This window comes from Aegilops tauschii, chromosome 5 (genome assembly GCF_002575655.3).
Source record: "Aegilops tauschii subsp. strangulata cultivar AL8/78 chromosome 5, Aet v6.0, whole genome shotgun sequence".
NCBI lineage: Eukaryota > Viridiplantae > Streptophyta > Magnoliopsida > Poales > Poaceae > Aegilops > Aegilops tauschii.
The window spans coordinates 141,254,457-141,263,010 of record NC_053039.3 but is presented as its reverse complement, the minus strand read 5'-3'; the positions used below and the strand labels follow the sequence as shown (position 1 = coordinate 141,263,010).

The 8,554-nt window shown below is 48.7% G+C and overlaps 1 long non-coding RNA gene across 2 annotated transcripts; it reads right to left on the bottom strand.

Annotated features, from left to right (window-relative positions):
- Nucleotides 1-1,346: 1,346 nt before the first annotated feature.
- Nucleotides 1,347-3,099, bottom strand: LOC109779652 (uncharacterized). Of its 2 annotated transcripts, XR_012183630.1 has the most exons (4): nt 2,655-2,969; nt 2,386-2,571; nt 1,664-1,791; nt 1,347-1,562 (listed from the first exon to the last, which is right to left on the bottom strand). It is a non-coding gene; the product is annotated as an uncharacterized lncRNA (long non-coding RNA). The 2 variants fall into 2 exon arrangements; XR_002236882.4 differs by having other exon boundaries at nt 2,386-3,099.
- Nucleotides 3,100-8,554: the final 5,455 nt, after the last annotated feature.

Genomic DNA, 8,554 nt, shown 5'->3' with positions numbered 1-8,554 from the left:
TCATACCGAGCTTTGCCAAACATTCATAACGTCTGCATATGCTCCCGCAATAGGTCCGTCACCTAGCGGTGCATCAAGGACATAATTCTTCTGTGCAGCAATGAGGATAATCCTCAGATCACGGATTCAATCCGCATCATTGCTACTAACATCTTTCAATTTATTTTTCTCTAGGAACATATCAAAAATAAATGGGGAAGCTATGCACGAGCTATTGATCTACAACATAGATATGCAAATACTATCAGGACTAAGTTAATGATAAATTTAAGTTCAATTAATCATATTACTTAAGAACTCCCACTTAGATAGACATCCCTCTAGTCATCTAAATGATCACGTGATCCAAATCAACTAAACCATGTCCGATCATCACGTGAGATGGAGTAGTTTTCAATGGTGAACATCACTATGTTGATCATATCTACTATATGATTCACGCTCGATCTTTCGGTCTCCAGTGTTCCGAGGCCATATCTGCATATGCTAGGCTCGTCAAGTTTAACCCGAGTATTCTGCGTGTGCAAAACTGGCTTGCACCCGTTGTATGTGAACGTAGAGCTTATCACACCCGATCATCACGTGGTGTCTCAACACGAAGAACTGTCGCAACGGTGCATACTCAGGGAGAACACTTATACCTTGAAATTTTAGTAAGGGATCATCTTATAAAGCTACCGCCGAACTAAGCAAAATAAGATGTATAAAAGATAAACATCACATGCAATCAAAATATGTGACATGATATGGCCATCATCATCTTGTGCCTTTGATCTCCATCTGCAAAGTACCGTTATGATCTCCATTGTCACCGGCATGACACCATGATCTCCATCATCTTGATCTTTATCAATGTGTCGTCACATGGTTGTCTCGCCAACTATTGCTCTTGCAACTATTGCTATCGCATAGCGATAAAGTAAAGCAATCATATGGCGCTTGCATCTTATGCAATAAGGAGACAACCATAAGGCTCCTGCCAGTTGCCGATAACTTGAACAAAAGATGATCATCTCATACAACAACTTACATCTCATCACGTCTTGACCATATCACATCACAACAAGCCCTGCAAAAACAAGTTAGACGTCCTCTACTTTGTTGTTGCAAGTTTTACGTGGCTGCTACGGGCTTAGCAAAAACCGTTCTTACCTACGCATCAAAACCACAACGATTTTTCATAAAGTATGCATTGTTTTAACCTTCAACAAGGACCGGGCGTAGCCACACTCGATTCAACTAAAGTTGGAGAAACTGACACCCGCCAGCCACCTGTGTGCGAAGCACGTCGGTAGAACCAGTCTCGCGTAAGCGTACGCGTAATGTCGGTCCGGGCCGCTTCATCCAACAATACCGCCGAATCAAAGTATGGCATGCTGGTAAGCAGTATGACTATTATCGCCCACAACTCACTTGTGTTCTACTCGTGCATATAACATCTACGCATAAACCTTGCTCGGATACCACTGTTGGGGAATGTAGTAATTTAAAAAAAAATCCTACGCACTCTGCTGGTAGTCCTGGAAGTTCTGCAGCTGCTGGGCGATCCTGATGATGTTCACCTGCACACGCACACATACATCATTATTGTCATCTCCATTGCATTATTGTAGATACGTATACATGATTCGAGCATGTGTGTGTGCGTGCGCGTGGAGCTTACGAATTGCACGCCTGTGTCATTGAGGATGCCGACGCCGGTGGACGCGAAGTTGGCGCTGACGAGCAGGTTCTCGCCGCGCATGTAGGGGCTCAGGTACGGCAGCGCGGGCTCTGCCCCGAGGTACTCGCCTGATCAAACATGTGGCAATGTCAAGAACTACTCTCCCAACCGAAAGAGAAATGGCGCAGCGGGGAGGATAACGTAGTGCAGGGCCGGTCCTGAGATTTCATGGGCCCGGGGCTAGGTAACACAAAGGGGCCCTAATGCCACATAAAATATGAGCATTCATATTACCATTTTCTTGCCAAAAGATACTCCGTACACTATAACCTATGTTGCAAACATGTGACCTATCGAAAAAACAGCATCATAAACAGTAAAGGTAAAAGTTGCTCGCTCTTGTGATCTTGTCATCGACACTTATATTTCGAATATTAGGTAAACAAGGTACACTTTCATGCCCACTCAAATTGTTATCATCCTAAAGTTTTCACTTGTTCTTTTAACATTAACTAAAGCTAATTCTGGTTTTTTAACATTAACTAAAGCTAATTCCTTGTAATTCGAAGCAGTTGTATCTATTCTAAAAACTGTCAAATTAGGAGCAGTCTTGCTAATTACTGGAGCAAGGCATGGAAGTAGCAAACAACACATATGACAGATGAAATGATGAACACTACTGATTAAATAAAAAATGCAAAGCAAGGCAGGGAACAAGGTACCTGATCTGTACTCACGTGGATGGCTAGAAAATTAGAAATTGCAAGATCTTGTTGCTGCTTACAAGTCACCAACAAAAATCCATGTTCCTCTTTTTAAATCCCAATGAACACGATTAATCAATCGGAGAGCGAGACAGGCAGATGTAGGAGGATGACCAGCACGAACGAACGAATGATTTGAGAAGCCTGTAAAAGGAGGAATGGGATATGCACTACATAGGAAGTATAGTAGATGGGAATCTGTAAAACGCATTACAGCCAAAACTCACAATTAGAGGAAGCGGACGCGAAGAGATGGAATAGAATCCAAGGAAACTGCGCGCGGCGTGCTGCCGTACTGCATGCGCCAAGCTGAGAAATAATCGATCCATCACGAGGTCGTCGGCCAAGCGGCGACGGACGGAGTCCACGAGGCCCTCGCCTCGGCGCGCGTGGTAGGTTCCTGGAGGCGATCGATCACGACCGCAGGGCGCCGTACGCTTCGTCGCCGGTGACAAGTTTGGAGGGAAGAGAGGGATGGAGCGGCGGCGGCGGCGACGGGATGGATCTGCGGTGGCGAAGGGATGAAGGGCGGCGGCAAAGGGATCTGGTGTGCGAGTCGTGCGTGCGACTGGTCGCTCGAGGGCAGGAGGCCTCGCTCGTGCGATTCGTTCTCGGGTTTTTTTTCGCATGTTTTTTTTACAGCTGGTTAATTTTCGTAGATTTTTTCTTCGTCGCTTGTCTCGGGCGCGATCGGTGGTTACCAAATGAAGAGCGCGGGGGCTGGTGGAGGACTCGGTAGGTGGTTTTTTCGGTTCATAGCGGGTCAGCGTGAGGTGGGAGGAGGGAGGAGGTACCAAAAAAGGTACCAAAATGAATCAAGTGAGGTGGGACGAAAATAAACCTGGAACGGAGACTATCAACTGAAACATTAGGAGTAAAGATATATGTTGAGCAGGCGGCGCTTGTCTTCCGTGGCGATTACGGTAATGCGAGGCGGGTTTGTGTTTCTCCCTGTTTCGGGCTTGTTTGCGAGGGAGAGCCGTTGCCCACGCTGGCGGCAGCGCCACGCTACCTCCTTCTTCCTTCGCCTGGACCAACAACGGCCCAGAGGCCCATGCCTATCGGGCTACAAGAATTCGGTACTAGTAGTACTCTTTTTCTTAGGAAAGAAGTATAGTTTTCCCCCTCAAATCTCTATAATTGGTTCAAATTCCCCCTCAAGTCCAAAACCGGATTAATCACCCCCTCAAATCTGTTATACCGGATCAATCAGGCCCCAAGGTGGTATTGGACATGATTTAAGGTGGGTTTGAGTTATTGATGCTGACTGGACAAATAAAAGTCAACTCCGATGAGTCTCCCCCACCAATCATCCTCCTCTCCGGCGGGGTCTGGCCGGTGAGCCCCAGGCCGCATGACGCGGTGCCTGCAAGGTCGTCCATTTGCTCTGCACGGCCTTCCACCATGAGCCTCCTCATCGCGCGGCCTCCAATGGGGAGCAGAGCCGGCGGACGTGGCACCAGTGCTCGCTGTGGTGCGCGAAGACGAAGCCCCAGAGCGGCTCATGCGGAACCGGCGGTGCAGCAGGCCGAGGAAATTGGAGGGGCGGTGATCATCTTGTCAGGGACCTCCACTGCGCGACCGCTGAGAAGTGCTCGAAAAGGTCGGCGTCCGCACCATCCCGTCTGGGTCAAGCTCGAAGAGCTTGGCGGCCGCCTTGGCCTAGGCCGTCTCGTGATGCTTCTTGTCGGCCGTCCGCTCCACCTCATAATCTCCGATGATCGGCCACCACGGTGGCAGTACTAACCTTCGACTAGGAGGTCAGGGAGGAGATCACGAGCCACGGTGCGTGGACCCGCCTCTGCCTGCGCGCAGGAGTACGAGCGGCGCCCAAACGCCGGCAGCTTCCCGAGCGCGCGCACACCGACGATATCCGTCGGCATTTTCTGCGGCAGCCCCGGGGCAGTGCAGTATGAGCACCTGCTAGTCCGGGAGAAGCACGACCTCAGTCTCTGGCAGCAAGGATCGTTAATTTCGGCCGGCCGTCGGGTGGCGGGCGCAGTAGCCCGCGGACGGCGAAGAGGCGGGCGTACAGCCGACGTGGCGGGACGAGCTGCAGCGCGCGGCCGCGACGAGCAGCCCTGCGGGATCGAGGCGGCTGAAGCAGAGCACTGCTTCGAGAGACATGGTGATGGCCACGGCCGGTAATGAGCGCGCGACACCGCGTGACGGCGTGTCGCCGGCGCGCGTGCAGCTGGGCCGGCAAGCTGCTTATTGCCGGCGCGGATGCATGACCGGTATGGATAGACCGACGACATGTGTCCCTGGCGTACAAGGCCCTTGAAAATGTCAGCGGCGTCGTATGCACAGGCCTCGATTCCACATGGCAGAACGAATACCAAGCAAAGCAATGGGCGCATCTATTGACCAAACCAAAATTTCATACACAATGACGCACTGTGTAAGTTCTTTAGAGTGATTTCCGTTGCCAACCAGTTAATCCGGTCCTCGAACCATCCAACTACTGGTCTATCAAAGAAGAAGAAACATACTACGTATCACCGATCCCAAACGCAGACCATGACAGGAGATTAATCAGTCGATCCGACCAGCCAGCCGACGCCCGGTCATCATCATCTCAGGCGGCGGGGACACCGAGGAGGTCAAGCGTCGAGTGGCAACGTGCTCGTCTTCGCCAAGGGAGTCAACTCGCGACAAGGCGTGAACCGACGTGGACAATAAGAGAGAAAATAGAAGCAAAGACACCTTCAATTCTCTCCAAAACCACCCAGGGTGAGATTTATACGGTTTTGCAAAGTTTAGGGGGAAAATAATCCGGTTTTGAAGTTGAGGGGGTTATTGATTCATTAAGGAGGATTTAAGGGGGAAAACCATACTTTTTTCAAATATAAAAAAACCGTGAAAACAAATGGAAAACTGGCTTCACTCGCCTCAACTACAAACAATGTCTCATACTTATAAATTATCACAAACGAGACTTTGGCGGAGTGGCTAGCAGCATTAGCTCTCATCCTCTCCCTCGTGCACCTACTTTTTAGATTTTTTTTCACATTTCAAGATGTAATGGCCGGTCCAGTCGGGTTGCTTTGTGCGCAAAAGCTTGACTATTGGACGCACATGCGTCCAATAGGAGCTCTCCTGAATTTGGTACTAGTACTGCTTGTTTGCAATGTTGGAGAGGGTGCAGTCACGCGCAACGACTATATCTCGCATTCACGGTAGAAAACCCACGCTGGAGCATCTACAACAGTTGAGCCGGCCCATCCGTGCACATTAAAGGAAAAAGAGATTGGAAAGGAGGAGGAAATTTTTTCACATTTCAAGATGTAATGGCCGGTCCAGTCGGGCTGCTTTGTGCGCAAAAGCTTGACTATTGGACGCATGTGCGTCCAATAGGAGCTCTCCTGAATTTGGTACCAGTACTGCTTGTTTGCAATGTTGGAGAGGGTGCGGTCACGCGCAACAACTATATCTCGCATTCACGGTAGAAAACTCACGCTGGAGTGTCTACAACAGTTGAGCCGGCCCATCCATGCACATTAAAGGAAAAAGAGATTGGAAAGGAGGAGAATGCGGGATCAATCCCTAGTCTCCAACGAGATAACCGGCACTGCTAGCCACTGTGTCCGTTTCCCGTCAGTAGTTAGTAGTAGGAGTGTTGGGGAATGCAGTAATTTCAAAAAAAAAATCCTACGCACACGCAAGATCCATCTAGGTGATGCATAGCAACAAGAGGGGAGAGTGTTGTCCACGTACCCTCGTAGACCAAAAGCGGAAGCGTTATGACAACGCGGTTGATGTAGTCGTACGTCTTCATGATCCGACCGATCCTAGCACCGAAGGTACGGCACCTCCACGATCTGCACATGTTCAACTCGGTGACGTCCCATGAACTCTAGATCCAGCTGAGGTCGATGGAGAGTTTCGTCAGCACGACGGCGTGGTGACGGTGATGATGAAGCTACCGGCGCAGGGCTTCGCCTAAGCACTACAACGATATGACCGAGGTGGAAATCTGTGGAGGGGGGCACCGCACACGGCTAAACAATCAATTTGTGTGTCTATGGGGTGCCCCCCTTCCCCGTATATAAAGGAGTGGAGGAGGGGGAGGGCCGACCCTCTCATGGCGCGCCCAAGGGGGGAGTCCTACTCCCGGTGGGAGTAGGATTCCCCCTTCCCTAGTTGGAGTAGGAGAGGAAGGAAGGAGGAGAGAGGGAGAAGGAAAGGGGGGCCGACCCCTCACCCCAATTCGGATTGGGCTTGGGGGGGGGGGGGCGCCCCCACCTTGGCCGCCTCCTCCTCTCTCCCACTAAGGCCCAATAAGGCCCATACAGTCCCCGGGGGGTTCCGGCAACCCCCCGGTACTCCGGTAAAGGCCCGAACTCACCCGAAACCATTCCGATGTCCAAACATAGCCTTCCAATATATTGATCTTTATGTCTCGACCATTTCGAGACTCCTCATCATGTCTGTGATCACATCCGGGACTCCGAACAACCTTCGGTACATCAAAACACATAAACTCATAATACCAATCATCATCGAACGTTAAGCGTGCGGACCCTACGGGTTCGAGAACTATGTAGACATGACCGAGACTCATCTTCGGTCAATAACCAATAGCAGAACCTGGATGCTCATATTGGTTCCTACATATTCTATGAAGATCTTTATCGGTCAAACCGCATAACAACATATGTTGTTCCCTTTGTCATCGGTATGTTACTTGCCCGAGATTCGATCGTCGGTATCTCAATACCTAGTTCAATCTCGTTACCGGCAAGTCTCTTTACTCGTTCCGTAATGCATCATCCCGTAACTAACTCATTAGTTACATTGCTTGCAAGGCTTATAGTGATGTGCATTACCGAGAGGGCCCAGAGATACCTCTCCGACAATCGGAGTGACAAATCCTAATCTCGATCTATGCCAACTCAACAAACACCATTGGAGACACCTGCAGAGCATCTTTATAATCACCCAGTTACGTTGTGACGTTTATAGCACACTAAGTGTTCCTCCGGTATTCGGGAGTTGCATAATCTCATACATATGAACATGTATAAGTTATGAAGAAAGCAATAGCAACAAACTAAACGATCATCGTGCTAAGCTAACGGATGGGTCAAGTCAATCACATCATTCTCTAATGATGTGATCCCGTTAATCAAATGACAACTCATGTCATGGCTAGGAAACTTAACCATCTTTGATTAACGAGCTAGTTAAGTAGAGGCATACTAGTGACACTCAGTTTGTCTATGTATTCACACATGTACTAAGTTTCCGGTTAATACAATTCTAGCATGAATAACAAACCTTTATCATGATATAAGGAAATATAAATAACAACTTTATTATTGCCTCTAGGGCATATTTCCTTCAGTCTCCCACTTGCGCTAGAGTCAATAATCTAGATTACATAGTAATGATTCTAACACCCATGGAGTCTTGGTGCTGATCATGTTTTGCTCGTGAGAGAGGCTTAGTCAATGGGTCTGCAACATTCAGATCCGTATGTATTTTGCAAATCTCTATGTCTCCCTCCTTGACTTGATCACGGATGGGCGTCTCTTGATGTGCTTGGTTCTCTTGTGAAATCTCGATTCCTTTGCCAAGGCAATTGCACCAGTATTGTCAAAAAAGATTTTCATTGGACCCGATGCACTAGGTATGACACCTAGATCGGATATGAACTCCTTCATCCAGACTCCTTCATTTGTTGCTTTCGAAGCAGCTATGTACTCCGCTTCACACGTAGATCCCGCCACGACGCTCTGCTTGGAACTGCACCAACTGACAGCTCCACCATTCAATAAAAATATGTATCCAGTTTGTGACTTAGAGTCATCCGGATCAGTGTCAAAGCTTGCATCGACGTAACCGTTTATGGCGAGCTCTTTGTAACCTCCATAAACGAGAAACATATCCTTAGTCCTTTTCAGGTATTTCAGGATGTTCTTGACCGTTGTCCAGTGATCCACTCCTGGATTACTTTGGTACCTCCGTGCTAAACTAATAGCAAGGCACACATCAGGTCTGGTACACAGCATTGCATGCATGATAGAACCTATGGTTGAAGCATAGGGAATGACTTTCATTTTCTCTCTATCTTCTGCAGTGGTCGGGCATTGAGTCTGACTCAATTTCACACCTTGTAACACAA